Source organism: Trachypithecus francoisi, unplaced genomic scaffold (assembly GCF_009764315.1).
Source record: "Trachypithecus francoisi isolate TF-2019V2 unplaced genomic scaffold, Tfra_2.0 Lachesis_group16, whole genome shotgun sequence".
Taxonomy (NCBI): domain Eukaryota; kingdom Metazoa; phylum Chordata; class Mammalia; order Primates; family Cercopithecidae; genus Trachypithecus; species Trachypithecus francoisi.
This window is the reverse complement of record NW_022681461.1, coordinates 92,646,539-92,664,409: the sequence shown is the minus strand read 5'-3', so window position 1 is coordinate 92,664,409 and position 17,871 is coordinate 92,646,539. Positions and strand designations below refer to the sequence as shown.

The 17,871-nt window shown below is 42.6% G+C and overlaps 1 pseudogene across 1 annotated transcript; it reads left to right on the top strand.

Moving 5' to 3' along the window:
* The first annotated feature begins 15,694 nt into the window (after window positions 1-15,694).
* LOC117099023 lies at window positions 15,695-17,242 on the top strand (annotated as a pseudogene). Its single transcript, XR_004443673.1, has 2 exons — window positions 15,695-15,717; window positions 15,765-17,242. The product of XR_004443673.1 is annotated as a 14-3-3 protein zeta-like (transcript).
* The last annotated feature ends 629 nt before the right edge of the window (window positions 17,243-17,871 follow it).

The following is a 17,871-nucleotide window of genomic DNA, read 5'->3' as shown; positions in this document are numbered from 1 at the left end:
GAAGGGTCTGTGGGAACCATAGAGGAGCTGCTCCTCAGTCCCCTGAGTAGAAGCAGATGTGTGGGACCATGAGAATGTGCCTCTCCAATCTCCTACTGTAGGGAATACAATTGACTGGTGTCCCCAGATGCTGTGTTCTAAACACATCACTGTATTTGCTCTGAGGCCATGCTTCCCATGGTCTGCTTCCAGCCAGTGATGGCACATGGCAGGGATATTATGGCAGGTCCATTCTTATGAAACATAGGACTCCTCTGACAGACAACTCTGGCCTGAGGATTCTACATGGCAGCCTAAGGCCTGGCCTATCCAGCCTTTCTTCTTTCCTTCTTTCCTTCTCAGGGGTCAGGTGTGCATCTCTCTCTGACAGCTCTCTCAGCATCCTCCTGCTTCCTCCCAATTACCTTTTGCAGGCATTTCCCCCAATATCCTGCAAGTCTACGCTGATCGTGGCATCTACTTCTTGGAGGACCTAAACTAACACAGGTAGGTATAAATTTACCCATTATTTTATTATTATTTGAGATGGAGTTTCGCTCTTGTTGCCCAGGCTAGAGTGCAATGGCACGATCTTGGTTCACCGCAACCTCTGCCTCCTGGGTTCAAGCGATTCTCTGCCTCAAACTGCGGAGTAACTGGGATTACAGGCATGCGCCACCACGCCCAGCTAATTATATATTTTTAGTAGAGATGGGGTTTCTCCATCTTGGTCAGGCTGGTCTCGAACTCCTGACCTCAGGTGATCCACCTGCCTCAGCCTCCCAAAGTGCTGGGATTACAGGCATAAGGCACTGCACCCGGTCAATTTTATTATATTATTTAAAAAAAATAAATCAGGCTCATGGCTTTTTTTTTTTTTTTTTTAGACGGAGTCTCTCTCTGTTGCTCAGGCTGGAGTGCAGTGGCGCAATCTCGGCTCATGGCAAGCTCTGCCTCCCGGGTTCATGCCATTCTCCTGCCTCAGCCTCCCGAGTAGCTGGGACCACAGGCGCCCACCACCCACGCCCGGCTAATTTTTTTTTTAGTAGAGATGGGGTTTCACCACGTTAGTCAGGATGGTCTCGATCTCCTGACCTCGTGATCCACCCGCCTCGGCCTCTCAAAGTGCTGGGATTACAGGCGTGAGCCACCATGCGCAGCAACAGGCTCATGGCTTTTTTAACCCATTTTATAGATGAGGAAACTATGCTTCAGAGAAGTTGAGTAACTTGCACAGGGTTATATAGGCAGTAAGTATCAGAGCTATGATTTAAATCCAGATAATCCTGGCTATAAAACCATATGCCTAGGTCTCAATTTCCTGTTTTTCTGCCTCTGCAGTTTCTGTTTGCTTTATTTTCCCTTACTCTCCCGGAAAGGCTTTTGAATAGTCTGTCTCTGCCCTGCAAAGGCAAGAGGAGTTTTTGACTACATTTGTAACATAATGTGAAAGAAAGAACTTTGTATTCCTGGGGTGGGCCTCAGTTCTTGAGGTAACAGGGAGAGGAGAAACTCGGGGAACAGAGTTGAGGCTGCTTTGCTGAACTCCCCCTCACTGCCTGGGGAGTGTCCTGGAAGAGTTAAACCTTGAAAGTTCAAAGTTTTGTTTTATAACAGACCGTATGCTAGAACATGTGCCTTCTTCAGGCAAAATCCTCTATGATTTTGTAAGGTTTCCTCTTCTTCATTAAACAAAACACAAAATTTCTAAGGTTAACACACTGGAATGAAAATCAAGGGCTGTCTCCACTTTGTGGCCCAGGCTCTGTGCCTGTGGAATTCATCCATCTTTTCCTAATCAGTTTCCCTCACCGCATTGGCCTCAAGAAAACACTGTTCCTTCAACATTCTGATTCTCACGGGGACACAGTGCTTTCGTTAGATTCTCTATAAAAATATGGAATATCTGATTGAGACGTTAGTAAAGGATAACAAAAGGGAAACTAATCTAGAAAACCATGAATCTATTTCAGGCAACATGACTTGCAAGTCAGAGCTTTATTTTCAGAATCTTCATGATCCTTTCCATCTCTGCACAGGGTTAGCCAGGTTCTTCCCTTCTGACCTCCATTAGGTGAAAACCATTACCTTTTACATCAAGCGAGGCCAGACAGCTTTCTGCCTTGTTGTGATTTTCATTTCTTTTTTGAGGACTCTTATTCACCCTAGATACTTGACACAGGAATCACTTCACCCCACTGCTGAAACTCTATCCCTTACCAGTAGGGCTGCAGCTTCCACAGTGTATCTGTGTCCTAATTTAACCTCTTCTCCTCTTTTTCCTCCTCTTTGTCCTCATCTGTCTTCATTGTCATCATCATTCTTATCTGTACTGGATAATTTTCGCATTCTCATCAGCACACAAATATGTTGTGAGATACTATTGACACACACATACACACACTCCCCCCACCACAAAATACACTCCTTTACTTCACAACCCTTTTTAATTTATGGCTCTTTTCTCTGTTATCCATTCTAGTGAAGCTCTTTCCTATGTAGCTGTCTCCATCACCACCTCTCTTCCCATTCTCTTTTCTTTTTTTTTTTTTTTCCAGATGAAGTCTCGCTCTGTCCCCCCAGGCTGGAGTGCAGTGGCACAATCTTGGCTCACTGCAACCTCTGCCTCGAGTTCAAGCAATTCTCCTGCCTCACCCTTCCAAATAGCTGGGACTACAGGCACGTGCCACCATGCCCGGCTAATTTTTGTATTTTTAGTTGAGATGAGGTTTCACCATGTTGGCCAGGCTGGTCTCGAACTCCTGACCTAAGGTGATCTGCCTGCCTCAGCCTCCCAAAGTGCTGGGGTGCTGGGATTACAGGCATGAGCCACTGCGCCTGGCTCCATTCTCTCTTGAACCCACCACATCAATTAGACTTTCATTCCTACCATTCCACTGAGAATGGTCTTGTAAATGTCCCCAGTGGCCTTCAAGTTATGAAATCCAGCGTTCAGTTCTCAATCCACATCTTAAATGTCCTCCAGGTAACATTAACATAGTTGATCATTCCCTCTTACCTTAGTAAACAATCTTCACTTGCTTTGGGGACGCCACATTCCTCTAGTTTTCTGCCTGTGTCATGACCTGTTTTTCTTATATTTCTCATCTCTAAATGTTGACTCAGGGCTCAGTCCTTTCCTTTATCTATATTCACATCCTTTCAGGGGTCGGCAAACTACTGCTACAAAGGGTCAGAGAGTAAATTGCTTCTGTAGAAGGCCAGATAATATTTTTGGTTTTGTGAGCCATATGATTTCTGTTGCAACTACTCTAGAAGCTGTAGACAGTATGTAAATGTTGAATTGATCTTTGACATGACTAGTACATTATTCAGCACCCATTATGTGCCTTACATTGCTAAATAAATGATAATTTGTCAACCTGGTACTTCACCATAGCTACCCGAGCATTACTGGAGCTCCAAGGAAGGAAAAGTTCCCTTCCTGTGTAAGGGAAGGGCAGAATCCTATTTTGAAAGGTCTGTATACTTCTCCAGCCCTTGTGCCCAATTTTGTTTGAGAGTCAGGGATTTTGAAAAGCTTAAGGCTCAGGAGGTCCTGTTTTTTTTCCAATTAATGTCAGAATTCAGCCTTTGCTGAGAGTAGGAGGGGTGGGCTGGGGGTACATAGGAGGCATGTTCAGCAGCTGGGAGGAACGAGGGACAGCTCTCAGCAGGGTCAGAGAAGGAGGGAGGTTACTTTATTTATTGCGATGGGGTGATTAAACTCCCAAAATGAATTTTGAGAGACAGCTGCACACAGAATAGAGATAGTGATTAGAACTAATTACTGTTGTTGTAGATGTTTTGCATTTGTACGGCACTCTGTATTTACAAAGAATTTTGTAATTACTTATTAACTCTCCCTCACCATAGCCTTGTGACATGAGCAATGTTACTACATGTGGGAAAGAATCTGAGTGGCTGTGGCCACACACTGAAATTGTGGAATCAAAATCCTCATTGCAACTCTGTTACTCCCAGTGTGATTTTGATAATCTATATAATAAGAACTTGGACGTTGTCTTACTCTGTAATTTTATTATGAAGAATAACTCGTGAAGATGGTTCAGTGCTTTGCTAAATTAAAAAATATATCATCTGGAAGGACCTAATAACAATAATAATCTCAGGCTGAGGCGAGTGGATCACTTGAGGTCAGGAATTTGAGACCAGCATGGCTAACACAGTGAAACCCCGTCTCTACTAAAAGTACAAAAATTAGCCAGCTGTGGTGGCACCTGCCTGTGATCCCAGCTACTTACGAGGCTGAGACAGGAGAATCGCTTGAACCTGGAAAGCAGAGGTTGCAGTGAGCCAAGATCACGCCACTGCACTCCAGCCTGGGTGACAGACCAAGACTCTGTCTCAAAAATAATAATAATAATAATAATAAACTCTCTAACTTCAGTTTCCTCCAGGCTTTTTGTTTGTTTGTTTTGAGACAGCATCCCGCTCTGTTGCCCAGGCTGGAGTGCAGTGCTGCGATCTCAGCGCAAGCTCAGCCTCCCAGGTTGATGCCATTCTCCTGCCTCAGCCTCCCGATTAGCTGGGACTGCAGGCACCTGCCACCACGCCCGGCTAATTTTTTTTGTATTTTTAGTAGAGATGGGGTTTCACTGTGTTAGCCAGGATGATCTCGATCTCCTGACCTCATGATCTGCCCGCCTCAGCCTCCCAAAGTGCTGGGATTACAGGTGCAAGCCACTGTGCCCAGCCTCCTCCAGGTTTTTTGAAATAAAATTAATAATAGAGTGAGTCTATAGCATAGAATTTTTATGTGGCCAGTGCTTAGCATAGTGCCAGCTTATTTACTTAATAAATGCTTAATAAATATTAACCATTATTAATATCATAAGAAAATCTGTAATATATTTATTCTTATTACCTCTACTTGATTGCTTTAGTGTTTCTGACTTTGAATAAAGATGCATACACGTTTATTCACTTGTTCAGCAATATTTATTGGTGACTACTACTTATCAGGCATTGTTCTTGGAGCTAAGGAAATAGTGGTGAACATAAAAGGAGTTTGTTAGCAGGGCATGGTGGCATGCATGTAGTATATACTCAGGAGGCTGAGGCAGGAGGATCCCTTGAGCCGAGGAGTTTGAGGCCAGCCTGGGCAACATATCAAGACCCTGCCTCTTTAAAAAAAAGAAGAAAATGAGTTCCTGCTCTCATGAAGCTTATATTGTGGGGAGGGGACTCATGTTATCATGGTGGAGGGGCTTACATTCTAGTGGGAGTTAGGTTGTGATAGAGAAGAGAGAAGCAGTGATTCAGTGATTGCAGTATATTTAGAAAATATGTGGAGAAAATTTTTCTGAATTTTTATATAAAATAGTATTTTTATAGTGATAGGTAAAATATATTTATAAACTATTAATTTTACATAAAATTACCTAAGTATATACTTATATATTTTTTATTTAAGAATATACTTATTAGTTGTAAAATATTTAAGGAAAAGACTATTATACAGGTAGTAACACTATACTGAAATTTGGAAAAATAGAAAAATTATCCATAATTTCATTACTAATTTTATTCATTTAAAATTGCCTTGGCACATTTTTAATATAGTTTATTCAGCACACATTTACTGAGGATCTATTTTGTGCCAGGTACCTAGTACATGGGATATTCAACAGTGGTTAGGTGAGGCTAGCGAGAGCATAGGTAAAAGTAACTAAGAGGTAATTATGACATCCTTTCCCCTGGTATCCCATACAGTAGGATCCTAGAGAAAGACAGCTACTGTGAGTCTGCCCATTTGCCCTCTGCAGAACCTCTGGGCTAGAAGACATCAAAGTTCAACTCCCTTTTCCATGCTTGAATCTCTTACCACATCCCTGGAGCTATTGCTGTTTCAGCATGAGAAAAAAATGGGCTCAGTTTCCTAACATTTGGGCATGGGTTGGGGTTGCAAACAGCATTCTGAACCCCCTTAGCCCAGGGGAATATTGGCTATGTTGAAAAAAAGCAGGTACAGATGATAGACAGAAGCAGGATTAAGCCCCTAGGAGATGCCAGGTGCTTGAAGACCAGAGAGAAGTTTCTGGAGATAGAGAGGAGCCCTAGGTTCTCACTGTTGTGTTCTCACCCTCCCGTGATTTCATGGGAAAGTAGTCACTCCTTACACCATAAGGACTTACACTTCTCTTTCTTTCAGGCTTATGGGTTGAGATGGAAGCCCAAGTCCCTTCAATATAACCCTGAAACAAGTTAATTTCACATTCTATAGACTCAGGATTTAGCCTCTTGCCCTCTTTTCCCGCTTCCACCAGTATCTTCCCAGGCTGACTTCTTGACTAGTGTGTTAGTCCATTCTCACATTGCCATAAAGAAATACCTGAGGCTGGGTAGTTTATAAAGAAAAGAGGTTTAATTGGCTCACAGTTCTGCAGGCTGTACAGGAAGCATGGTGGCTTCTGTTTCCGGTGAGGCCTCAGGGAGCTCTGTCATGGTGGAAGGCAAAGCAGAAGCAGGCACTTGCGCAGGAGGCCCAGGACAGAAGGGGGAGGGGCCACACACTTCTCAATTTTTTATTTATTTTTTATTTTTATTGTATTTCAATAGTTTTTGGAGTACAGGTGGTTTTTGGTTACATGGATGAGTTCTTTAGTGATGATTTCTGAAATTTTGATGCATCCATCACCTGAGCAGTGTACACTGTACCTAATATGTAGTCTTTTATCCCTCAACCCCCTCCGACCCTTCCCCCTGAGTCCTCAAGTTCGTTATACCTTTTTTTTTTTTTTGAGACGGAGTCTCGCTCTGTTCCCCAGGCTGGAGTGCAGTGGTGCCACCTTGGCTCACTGCAAGCTCCGCCTCCCGGGTTCACGCCATTCTCCTGCCTCAGCCTCCTGATTAGCTGGGACTACAGGCGCCAGCCATCACGCCAGGCTAATTTTTTGTATTTTTAGTAGAGATGGGGTTTCACCATGTTAGCCAGGATGGTTTGGATTTGCTGACCTCGTGATCCACCCGCCTCGGCCTCCCAAAGAGCTGGGATTACACGCGTGAGCCACCGTGCCAGGCCTCATTATACCATTCTTATGGTGCCACACACTTTTAAACAACCACATCTCATGAAAACTCACTCACCATCAGGAGAACAGCATCGAAGGGATGGTGCTAACCCATTCATGAGAACTTCGCCCCATGATCCAATCATCTCCCACCAGGCCCCACTTCCAACTGGGGATTACAATTCGACATGAGATTTGGGCAGGGACACAAATCCAGACCATATCACCTACATATGTTTCAAACTGGGATGCAGTTTCCCAATTTAATCCTCCCCCTTCAGACACTGAAACAAGTTTATGAACAATATTTAGCTTTTTAACATTAGAATTGGAGTTATAATATTGAAAGATGTTGAAAAGGTAATCTGGGCTAGTTCCTCTCCACATCCCTGACCCTATCTGAGAAGTTTGTTAGCTTCTTTGTTATTCTAAAACATCAGTTCCCTAATGGCAAGATTCCATAAGATAAGAATAGTCATACCATTACTAGAAATCTTCATAGATACCAGGAGTAAATGTCCCTGATCTTTGTGAAAATGCATTTAGGGCTCCTTCGCTTCCTTCCAGCCCCTTTCCTGATATATCCCTTGATTCTGCTCTGGAGGTGAGCACTGGCCACAAAGTCCTGCACTGTCTTTATTTAGCACACTAGGTCCATAGGATTCTGGGTGCCTCCTTCAGTGAAGAGGCTTCTGCACTCTACCCTTGTGTCAGAAATCCCGTAAAGGTAAGGAACAAGAGATGGTAAACCATTTCAGACACACCCAAATGGGATGTCTTATCTCAGGTTCCTTCTTTTTTACCAAAGGAAGAGTCAACCAGGTTATCCCCTGACACAAGAGACCCGAAGCATGAGTCTCAGCAGCACTTAAGTACACTGAGAAACCTGCACAAACCAGTGGCTCCTCCCAGACACTGAGAAATTAAACTTCAGGCTTGGATTTTAGTGAGATAATCAACAATTTTTCTTCTCTATTTTACGTGGAAATGCTAATTTCACTTGCAAAAGAGAAGCCCCAAAATAGTATTCTTTATGATTATAACAGCAGAAATGTAGGAGTATAAAAGTTGTAATGTTATAGACAAATTAAGCTTGAAATGCAAATATAATAGCAGAGTGGGCTGGGTATCCAGATCTCAGCTGAAATTCTCTGAAAGGGTTACAATGTATAGCTTCTTCAGGGGACTAAAGGGCCCCAGTGTTAGGGAGAAAGAGAGGGGAAAAAGAAGATGAAGAGTCACGGGAGGCTGTTTTAGGTTTGTGATCTCTCTTCAGCTCTTCTCAGGAGGCTGTTCATGAATCTGAATATTTGCAGCAGTGAATTCTCCCACCACAGTATGCCTGCTTGAGAGCTAATAGCTGTTACATGGGGGGCTATTGGGGGGGGACAATACAGATTGCTGCTTATGGTGACTGTCACAGCTTAATGATATTTGATTACCTGAAAATCTGATTACTTTAATCCTCTGCTCAAAATTCTTCAACAGATCCCAGTACTAATAGAATAAATCACTCATCATTCATTGGTTTGCTCATCTCATCCCTTCGTTTTTTTTCCCCACAAATATTTATTGAGTAATAGACCCTGTGCTAGGTGCTGGAGATACAGCAGTAAAGAAAACAGAAAAGGGAGTCCCACCCTTGTGGAGTTTGTTCTTCTAGTTGAGACAGACCATAAGCAAATAATTTAAATGGAGATAACAGTTTGATAATAGATTGATGTGGATTTTTTTTCACAGACACCCTAATCCAAATCATTAAAAAAAATCCAATCATATTCCCCTGCCGCCATTCCATCAAAATGGTCCCCACCTAAAAAAAGGAGCATATGATAAAGGGGAAACTCCCTCCAGAGGAGGTGAAATAAAAATAAGCACTTTTCATTGAGAGTGGGAGTATGGAGGTGGGATGATGCAACAGAAATATTCAGATAGGGAGAAGGGTGACCTGAGATCCTTTGATCTTGGTGGCAGGGTACAAGCCTCAGAGAAGCTCTATGTTTGACATGGAGATGGGGGAGGGAAGAGTGGGCGATAGCACAGCATCTGTGAAGGCAAGTGTCTAGGGAGCACTGCTGAAATCATGCTGGGTTCTGAATGGTCTATATCTAGAAGCGATTCAAAAGTTCCTGTGTAGCCCCAGGGTACCGAGAGGACTGCAAGACCAAGGGACTCCCGGGCTACTGAGGTGAGAGCAGTAATGGAGTTTGGTGCTTCCAGAGTTCTGGTGGTAGTGTTTGTCCATCCCAAGTGGATTCTAGGACAGAAGTTAATGGACAGGGATGGATTAGAGATAAGTTGGTTGAGACAGCTCAATTGGAGTCCAGCAGAAAATGGCAACACATAGACCAGCTGTACCCAGGGAAGAGTAGTAAACTTTCCCTTATACAGACACTGTGCTCCCACAGGAGAAGGGAGAGGGGAAGAACACTTCTATAAGGGCTGAACTTTGAATTAATGCTTATCAGGAAGCGACTATCACACATGAAAAGATGGAGAGGAATGAAAAATAGACTGGTTTGGTAGGAAAGGTTTAGCTCAGGAGAGTCTTTTTTGCCAGAAAGCAGAAGCATAAACTTTGTTGACTCATTAGTGGGTTTTTAAAAAATTTTTTAATTTTTGTGGGTATATAGGCGTATATATTTATGGGGTTCATGAGATGTTTTGATACAGGCATGCAATGCATAATAACCACATTCATAGAGAATGGGGTATCCATCCCTTAAGCATTTATCCTTTGTGTTACAAACAATCCAATAATACTCTTTTAGTTATTTTAAAATGTACAATTATGGCTATAGTCACCCTGTTGTGACATCAAAGGGTAGATTTTTTTTTTTTTTTTTTTTTTTGAGACAAGAGTCTCACTCTTGTTGCCCAGGCTGGAGTGCAATGGCGCGATCTCAGCTCACTGCAACCTTTATCTCCCAGGTTCAAGGGATTCTCCTGCCTCAGCCTCCCAAGTAGCTGGAATTACAGGTGCTCTCCACCATGCCCAGCTAATTTTTGTATTTTTAGTAGAGGCAGGGTTTCACCATGTTGGCTAGGCAGGTCCAAAAAGTAGATCTTATTAATTCTTTCTAGCTATTTTTCTGTATCCATTAACCATCCCCATCTGCCCCCAGCTTCCAACTCATTAATGTTTTAAAACATAAGTTTCATGAAGTCACACCTCTGCTTAAAATCCTTCAATAGTAAGTGATGTCAGCAAGATGGCTGGTGAGAGATGCCTGGTATTCATCTATCCCACAAGAAAGGCCCAACACAACGAATAAACAGATTAAGGTTTGACTGCAGCATGGAAGGGAGAGTGGTGGAGTGTGGTGAGGGAGTGGAGATGCACCTGTGGTGATTAGAAATCCAGGAGGGCAGCGAGGAGGCACTGGGCCTCTATAGCCCTGTCTCCCCCGCCTGGATTGGATGTGCCCAGAGTCAGGAGAGACTTCTTATTCCCGGGAAAAGTTAAGCACAAGATCTCCACCAGCCCCCACTGCCACTGCAAAAACCTACAGTCCTTATTACAGAAGAATCCTACAGTCTTCCCAAGCCCTGAGCCCAGTTTGAAGAGCTGCTGGGAATTCATGCAGCTACACTGCTCCAGATCAGGAGAGCAAGGTGCGCACTCCCCATTCCCCCCATCCCACTCCCTGTGGGCCAAGCTGCTGCAGCATAATGCCATCTTGAGAAAAGAGCAAACTCTGAAGCACACCCTGTTCTGGGGGCCCGTAGCCACTGCATATCTCCAGCACTGGGGTGCTCCATCTTCATTAGGCCAAGCCCACACCACACGCTTGGCTGAATGCCATCCATCAGCTGCACAGAGCCTGGGCCTAGGATCAGCTGTGACTCTCGTCCTGCACAGCAAGAAAACAAACCCCTGCTTACTGCACTTCCAGCCAGAGGAACAGTCTGCCAGTCCTGCCCAGGGCCAACTTGCCTTGAGCTGGCCAAACTGCTCTGCACCCTCCCACAAGAGAGAGAGGCCCCTGAGCCTCCTAGTAGCTAATATGCCCCCAGGCCAGTGCAGTGGCTATGCTCCCATGCTCAGGACCTGAGAAACAACCCCACAGCACCCTTGCCTCTGCAGACATGCCCCTGGCCTGCCTAATGGCCCTGCATTTCCCATAAAGACCTGGGAAATACTCCTGCAGGCTGCCCCTGGTAGGCACGACCCCAAGCCAGTCAAGCAGCCAAGAGCCCATATCCAGGACTTGAGAAACAGCTCTGTGGGCCATCACTAGTGAACATGCCCTGGGCTGGCTAAGAAGCTATGTGCCTGCATACCAGGCCTAAGAAACAGCCCTGTGGGCCATCTCCAGCAGAAGTATCCCCAGGTCAACTGAGCAGCCATGAAGCTGTCATGAGCATAAGCAACAACCCTGTGCTTGCCCCCAGAAGACCTGTCTCCTACACCAACAAAGCAGGTGTGCATCCATGTCTCAGGCACCAAAAACAGCCCCACAGGCCACCTCTTGTGGGCATACCTGCAGGCCAACCAAACAGCCCTGTGCTTATATCTCAGACCTACAAAACAGCCCAGTGGGACACCCACTACAGAAACACCCCCAGGCCAGTCAAGCAGTTGTGCAGCTGTGTCCTGGCCTGAGAAAATGTCCCATGGATCTCCCCATCAGGTGCATCCCTAGGCCACCCAAGCAGCTATGCGCCCATATACCAGGCCTAAGAGACAGCCCTGCTGGCCTCCTGGTGGACACCCCTCCAGGTCAGCTGAGCAGCCTTATACCCATGTCCTAGGCCTTTGAGAAACAGCTCTGTGAGCCACTCCTGGCAGGCATGTCCCCAGGGTGGCCAAACAACTCATACTCCTGGAGAGAGTAATAGCCCCATGGCTCCAACCCCAGTGGTCCCAACCCCAGTGAGCCAGATGCCAAGTTGGTCAATTCACCATATGCACACACATGCCTCTGACCTGAGAAACAGGCCAGTGAACCCAGCCCTGGCAAAGTTGCACCACCATTGCCACAAATTATTTCAGACTAGGCCACTGAGAAATGGCCAAATGCCACTAGTGTGGATAACGGCTGAAGAAACTACATGGAGGTTACATTACACTACTATATCCTCCTAAAACCAAGGCTAGTACACCCCACTGAACCAACACCCCAGGTCCCATTCATATAAATAAGTCTTTTCCTATTAAACCTACTCCATAAAATTGGAAGAGGTGATTTTTCCACCAAAGCCATATAAATCAACATAGGAACACACAATCACAACAAAGCAAGAAAACATGTCACCTCTAAAGGAAAAAGATAATTCTCTAGTAACTGGCTCCAATCTTGAGGAAGCAGATGAAATTCCAGAAAAAAGAATTCAAAATAACAACCTTAAGGAAATGTATTCAGATACAAGAAAAATACAGATAGACAATTCAATGAAATCAGGAAAACAATTGATAATTTGAACAAGAACTTCAACAAAGAGATAGATATCATAAAAAAGAACCAAACAGAAATCCTAGAGCTAAAAAAGTCAATGAATGAAATTAAAAATACAATCGGCAGCTTCAATAATAGACTAGACCAAGCAGAAAAAAGAAGAAAGCCTACTAAATTTTTGGTACACCATAAAGCAAACAATTATTTGTATTATGGGTGTTCCTGAAGTAGAAGAGAAGGGGAAAGATGAGGAAAATACATTTAATGGAACAATAGCAGAAAACTTCCCATGTCTTGGGAGAGAAATGGACATTTAAGTCCAGAAAGCTCAACGAATTGCAAGTAGATTCAACCCAAACAGGTCCTCTCTGAGGAACATTAGAGTTAAATTGTAAAAAGCCAAAGACAAAGAAATAATTCTAAGAACAGCAATAAAAAAATGTTAAGTCACATATAAGGGGCCCCACTAACAGTGGATTTCTCAGCAGAAGCCTCACAAGCCAGGAGAGAATGGAATGATATACTCAAAATACTGAAATAAAAAAATCCTGCTAGTCAAGAATATTATAGCCAGCAAGCAGTTGTGCAGCTGTGTCCTGGCCTGAGAAAATGTCCCATGGATCTCCCCATCAGGTGTAACCCTAGGCCAACCAAGTGGCTCACAGAGCTGTTTCTCAAAGGCCTAGGACATGGGTATAAGGCTGCTCAGCTGACCTGGAGGGGTGTCCACCAGGAGGCCAGCAGGGCTGCCTCTTAGGCCTGGTATATGGGCGCATAGCTGCTTGGGTGGCCTAGGCAAAGCTATTATTCAGAAATGAGGGAGAAATAAAATCTTTCATAGACAAGCAAAAATGAAAGGAATTCATTACCACTAGGCCTTACAAGACATGCTTAAGGGAGTCCTACATCTGGAATTGAAAAGATGATTACTATTATCATGAAAACATATGAAACTATAAAACTCACAGGTAGAGCCAATATACAAAGAAGAAAGAGAAAGGAATCAAAGCTTAGCACTACAGAAAACCACCCAACTGCAAAAATAAACAATAAGAGAGGTGGTAAGGAAAAAAAGATATACACAACAACCAGAAAACAAATAACAAAATGGCAGGAGTAAGTCCTTACTTATCAATAACAACATTGAATGTAAATGGACTAAACTCTCCAATCAAAAGATATGGAGTGGCTGAATGGATAAAAAAAACCAAGCCCAACTATCTGCTGCCTACAAAAAACACACTTCACCTATAAAGCCACAAATAGACTGAAAATAAAGGAATGGAAAAAGATAATCCATGCAAATGGAAACCAAAAAAGAGCAGGAGTAGCTATACTAATATCAGATAAAATACATTTCAAGATAAAAACCATAAAAAGAAACACAAAAGGTCATATTATATATTGAAAAAGGGGTCAATTCAGCAAGAGTATGTAACCAAGTATAAATGTATATGAAGCCAACACTGGAGTACCCAGATATATAAAGTAAATATTATTAGAACCAGAGAGATAGACCCTAATACAATAATAGCTGGAGACTTCAACACCCCACTTTCAGACTTGGACAGGTTATCTAGACAAAGATCAACAAAGAAACAAAAGGACCTAATTGAAATTTACAGAACATTTCATCCAGTGGCTGCAGAATACACATTCTTCTCCTCAGCACATGGAACATTCTCCAGGAAGCCCATATATTAGGCCACAAAAGAAGTCTTAAAAATTTCAGGAAAACTGAAATAATATCAAGTATCTTCTATGACCAAAATGGAATAAAACTAGAAATCAATAACAAGAGGAATTTTAAAAACTATACAAGTGGCTGGGCATGGTGGCTCACGCCTGTAATCCCAGCACTTTGGGAGGCCGAGGCAGGTGGATCACGAGGTCAGGAGATCGAGACCATCCTGGCTAACATGGTGAAACCCTGTCTCTACTAAAAATACAAAAACAAAATTAGCCAGGCGTGGTGGCAGGTGCCTGTAGTCCCAGCTACTTGGGAGGCTGAGGCAGGAGAATGGCATGAACCCGGGAGGTGGAGCTTGCAGTGAGCCAAGATCATGCCACTGCACTCCAGCCTGGGTGACAGAGTAAGAATCCGTATCAAAAAAAAAAAAAAAAAAAAAACAACTATACGAGCACATGGAAATTAAACAATATGCTCTTGAATGACCAGTGGCTCAATGGAGAGATTATGAATGAAACTGCAAATTTTCTTAAAACAAACCATAATGGAAACACAACATATTAAAATCTATGGGATAAAGTAAAAGCAGTACTAAGAGGAAAATTTATAGCAATAAGTGCCTACATCAAAAAAGTAAAAAAAACTTCAAATAAACAACCTAATGATGCATCTAAATAACTGGAAAAGAGCAAACCAAACTCAAAATTAGTAGAAGAAAAAAGTAATAAAGATCAGAGCAGCAATAAATGAAATAAAAATGAAAACAACACAAAAAATCAATGAAATGAAAAATTTTTTTTTTTTTTTGTTAAAAAAGATAAACAAAATGGATGAACCTTTAGCTAGACTAGGAAAAAAGGAAGGAAGACCTAAATAAAATCAGAGATAAAAAAAGAGATTACAACTGATATGTAGAAATTCTGAGGATCATTACAGACTACCATTAGCAACTCTACGCCAATACATTGAAAATCCTAGAAGAAGCAGATAAATTCCCAGACACACACAACCTACCTAGATTATATCATGAAGAAACCCAAAACCTGAGTAGACCAATAACAAGTAATGAGATCAAAGCCATAATAAAAGTCTTCCAGCAAAGAAAAGCCCAGGACCCAGTGACTTACTGCTGAATTTTACCAAACATTTAAAGAAGGACCAACCAATCCTGCTCAGACTATTCCAAAAAATAGAGAAGGGAATACTTCCAAACTCATGCTACAAGGCCAGTATTACCCTGATACCAAAACCAGATAAAGATACATCAGAAAAAGAAAACTACAGGCCAATATCTCTGATAAACATTGATGCAAAAAATCCTCAACAAAATACTAGCACAGTAAATTCAACAACAGTTAAAAAGATCATGACCAAGTGGGATTCATCCTAGGGATGCAAGGATGTTTCAACATATGCAAATTAATTAATGTGATACATCATATCAGCAGAATGAAGGAAAAAATCACATGATCATTTCAACTGATGCTGAAAAAGCATTTGATAAAATTCAACATCCCTTCATGATTAAAAACAACAACAACAAAAATAAAAAAATTTTTTAAAAACTGGGTATAGGCAGGCTGTGGAGCCCAGGCCCAGCCCGGCAGCGCCCCCCAGGTAGACTGGGGCGAGCTCGCGCCAGTGCGAGGTGAGCCCACTGTGGGAACATCCAGTCATGGATAAAAATGAGCTGGTTCAGAAGGCCAAACTGGCCGAGCAGGCTGAGTGATATGACGACAAGGCAACCTGCATGAAGTCTGTAACTGAGCAAGGAGCTTAATTATCCAATGAGGGGAGGAATCTTTTCTCAGTTGCTTATAAAAATGTTGTAGGAAACTGTAGGTCATCTTGGAGGGTCATCTCAAGTATTGAACAAAGGACGAAAAGTGCTGAGAAAAAAGCAGCAGATGGCTCAAGAATACAGAGAGAAGATTGAGACGGAGCTAAGAGATAGCTGCAATGATGTACTGCCTCTTTTGGAAAAGTTCTTGATCCCCAGTGCTTCACAAGCAGAGAGCAAATTCTTCTATTTGAAAATGAAATGCAATCTCTACTGTTACTTGGCTGAGTTTGCCGCTGGTGATGACAAGAAAGGGATTGTGGCTCAGTCACAACAAGCATACCAAGAAGCTTTTGAAATCAGCAAAAAGGAAATGCAACCAACACATCCTATCAGACTGAGTCTGGCCCTTAACTTCTCTGTGTTCTCTTGTGAGGTTCTGAATTCCCCAGAGAAAGCCTGCTCTCTTGCAAAGACAGCTTTTGATGAAGCCATTGCTGAACTTGATACATTAAGTGAAGAGTCATACAAAGACAGCACACTAATAATGCAATTACTGAGAGACAGCTTGACATTCTGGACATCGGATATCCAAGAAGACGAAGCTGAAGCAGGAGAAGGAGAAGAAAATTAACCGGCCTTCCAACTTTTGTCTGCCTCATTCTAAAATTTACACAGTAGACCATTTGTCACCTATGCTGTCCACAAATAGTTTTTTGTTTACAATTTATGACAGGTTTATGTTACTTCTATTTGAATTTCTATATTTCCCAAGTGGTTTTTATGTTTATTATTAGGGGAGTAGAGCCAGTTAACATTTAGGGAGCTATCTGTTTTCATCTTGAGGTGGCCAATATGGGGATGTGGAATTTTTATACAAGTTATTAATGTTTTGCATAGTACTGTTGGTACATTGTGGCTTCACAAGGGCCAGTGTTAAAACTGCTTCCATGTCTAAGCAAAGAAAACTGCCTACATATTGGTTTGTCCTGGTGGGGAATAAAACGGATCGTTTGGTTCCAGTCACAGGTGTAGTAATTGTGGATACTCTAAGGTTTGGAGCATTTACAAGGCTGCGGCAGAAACAGATATCCCATTGATACCACATGTTAAACCATGTGTATCTGTGGAATACTCAATCTCAATGTGCGTACCTTTGACTACAGCTGCAGAAGTGTTCCTTTAGACAAAATTGTGACCCATTTTACTCTGGATAAGGGCAGAAGCGGTTCACATTCCATTATTTGTAAAGTTACCTGCTGTTAGCTTTCATTATTTTTGCTACACTCATTTTATTTGTATTTAAATGTTTTAGGCAACCTAAGAACAAATGTAAAAGTAAAGATGCAGTAAAAATGAATTGCCTGGTATTCATTACATCATGTATATCAAGCACAGCAGTAAAACAAAAACCCATGTATTTAACTTTTTTTTAGGTTTTTTGCTTTTGTGATTTTTTTTTTGATAATTGCCTATCATACATGCGCTGTAAAAATAGTTAACAGGGAAATATGTTTGTTTAATGTCTTATGAAATTTTCTTTTTTTTTGTTTTTTGAGACAGAGTCTTGCTCAGTCGCCCAGTCTGGAGTGCAGTGGTGCGATCTCGGCTCACTGCAAACTCCGCCTCCTGGGTTCCCGCCATTCTCCTGCCTCAGCCTCCCAAGTAGCTGGGACTACAGGCGCCCGCTGCCACGCCCGGCTAATTTTTTGCATTTTTAGTAGACACGGGGTTTCACCGTGTTAGCCAGGATGGTCTCGATCTCCTGACCTTGTGATCTGCCCGCCTCGGCCTCCCAAAGTGCTGGAATTATAGGCATGAGCCACCGCGCCTGGCCTAATGTCTTATGAAATTTTCATGAACAATCCAAGCATAATTGTTAAGGACACATTTATTAAATTCATGTAAGTAGAATAAAAGTTTTATGAATGGAAAAAAACAACTGGGTATAGATGAGACATAACTCAACAAAATAAAAGGCATATATGA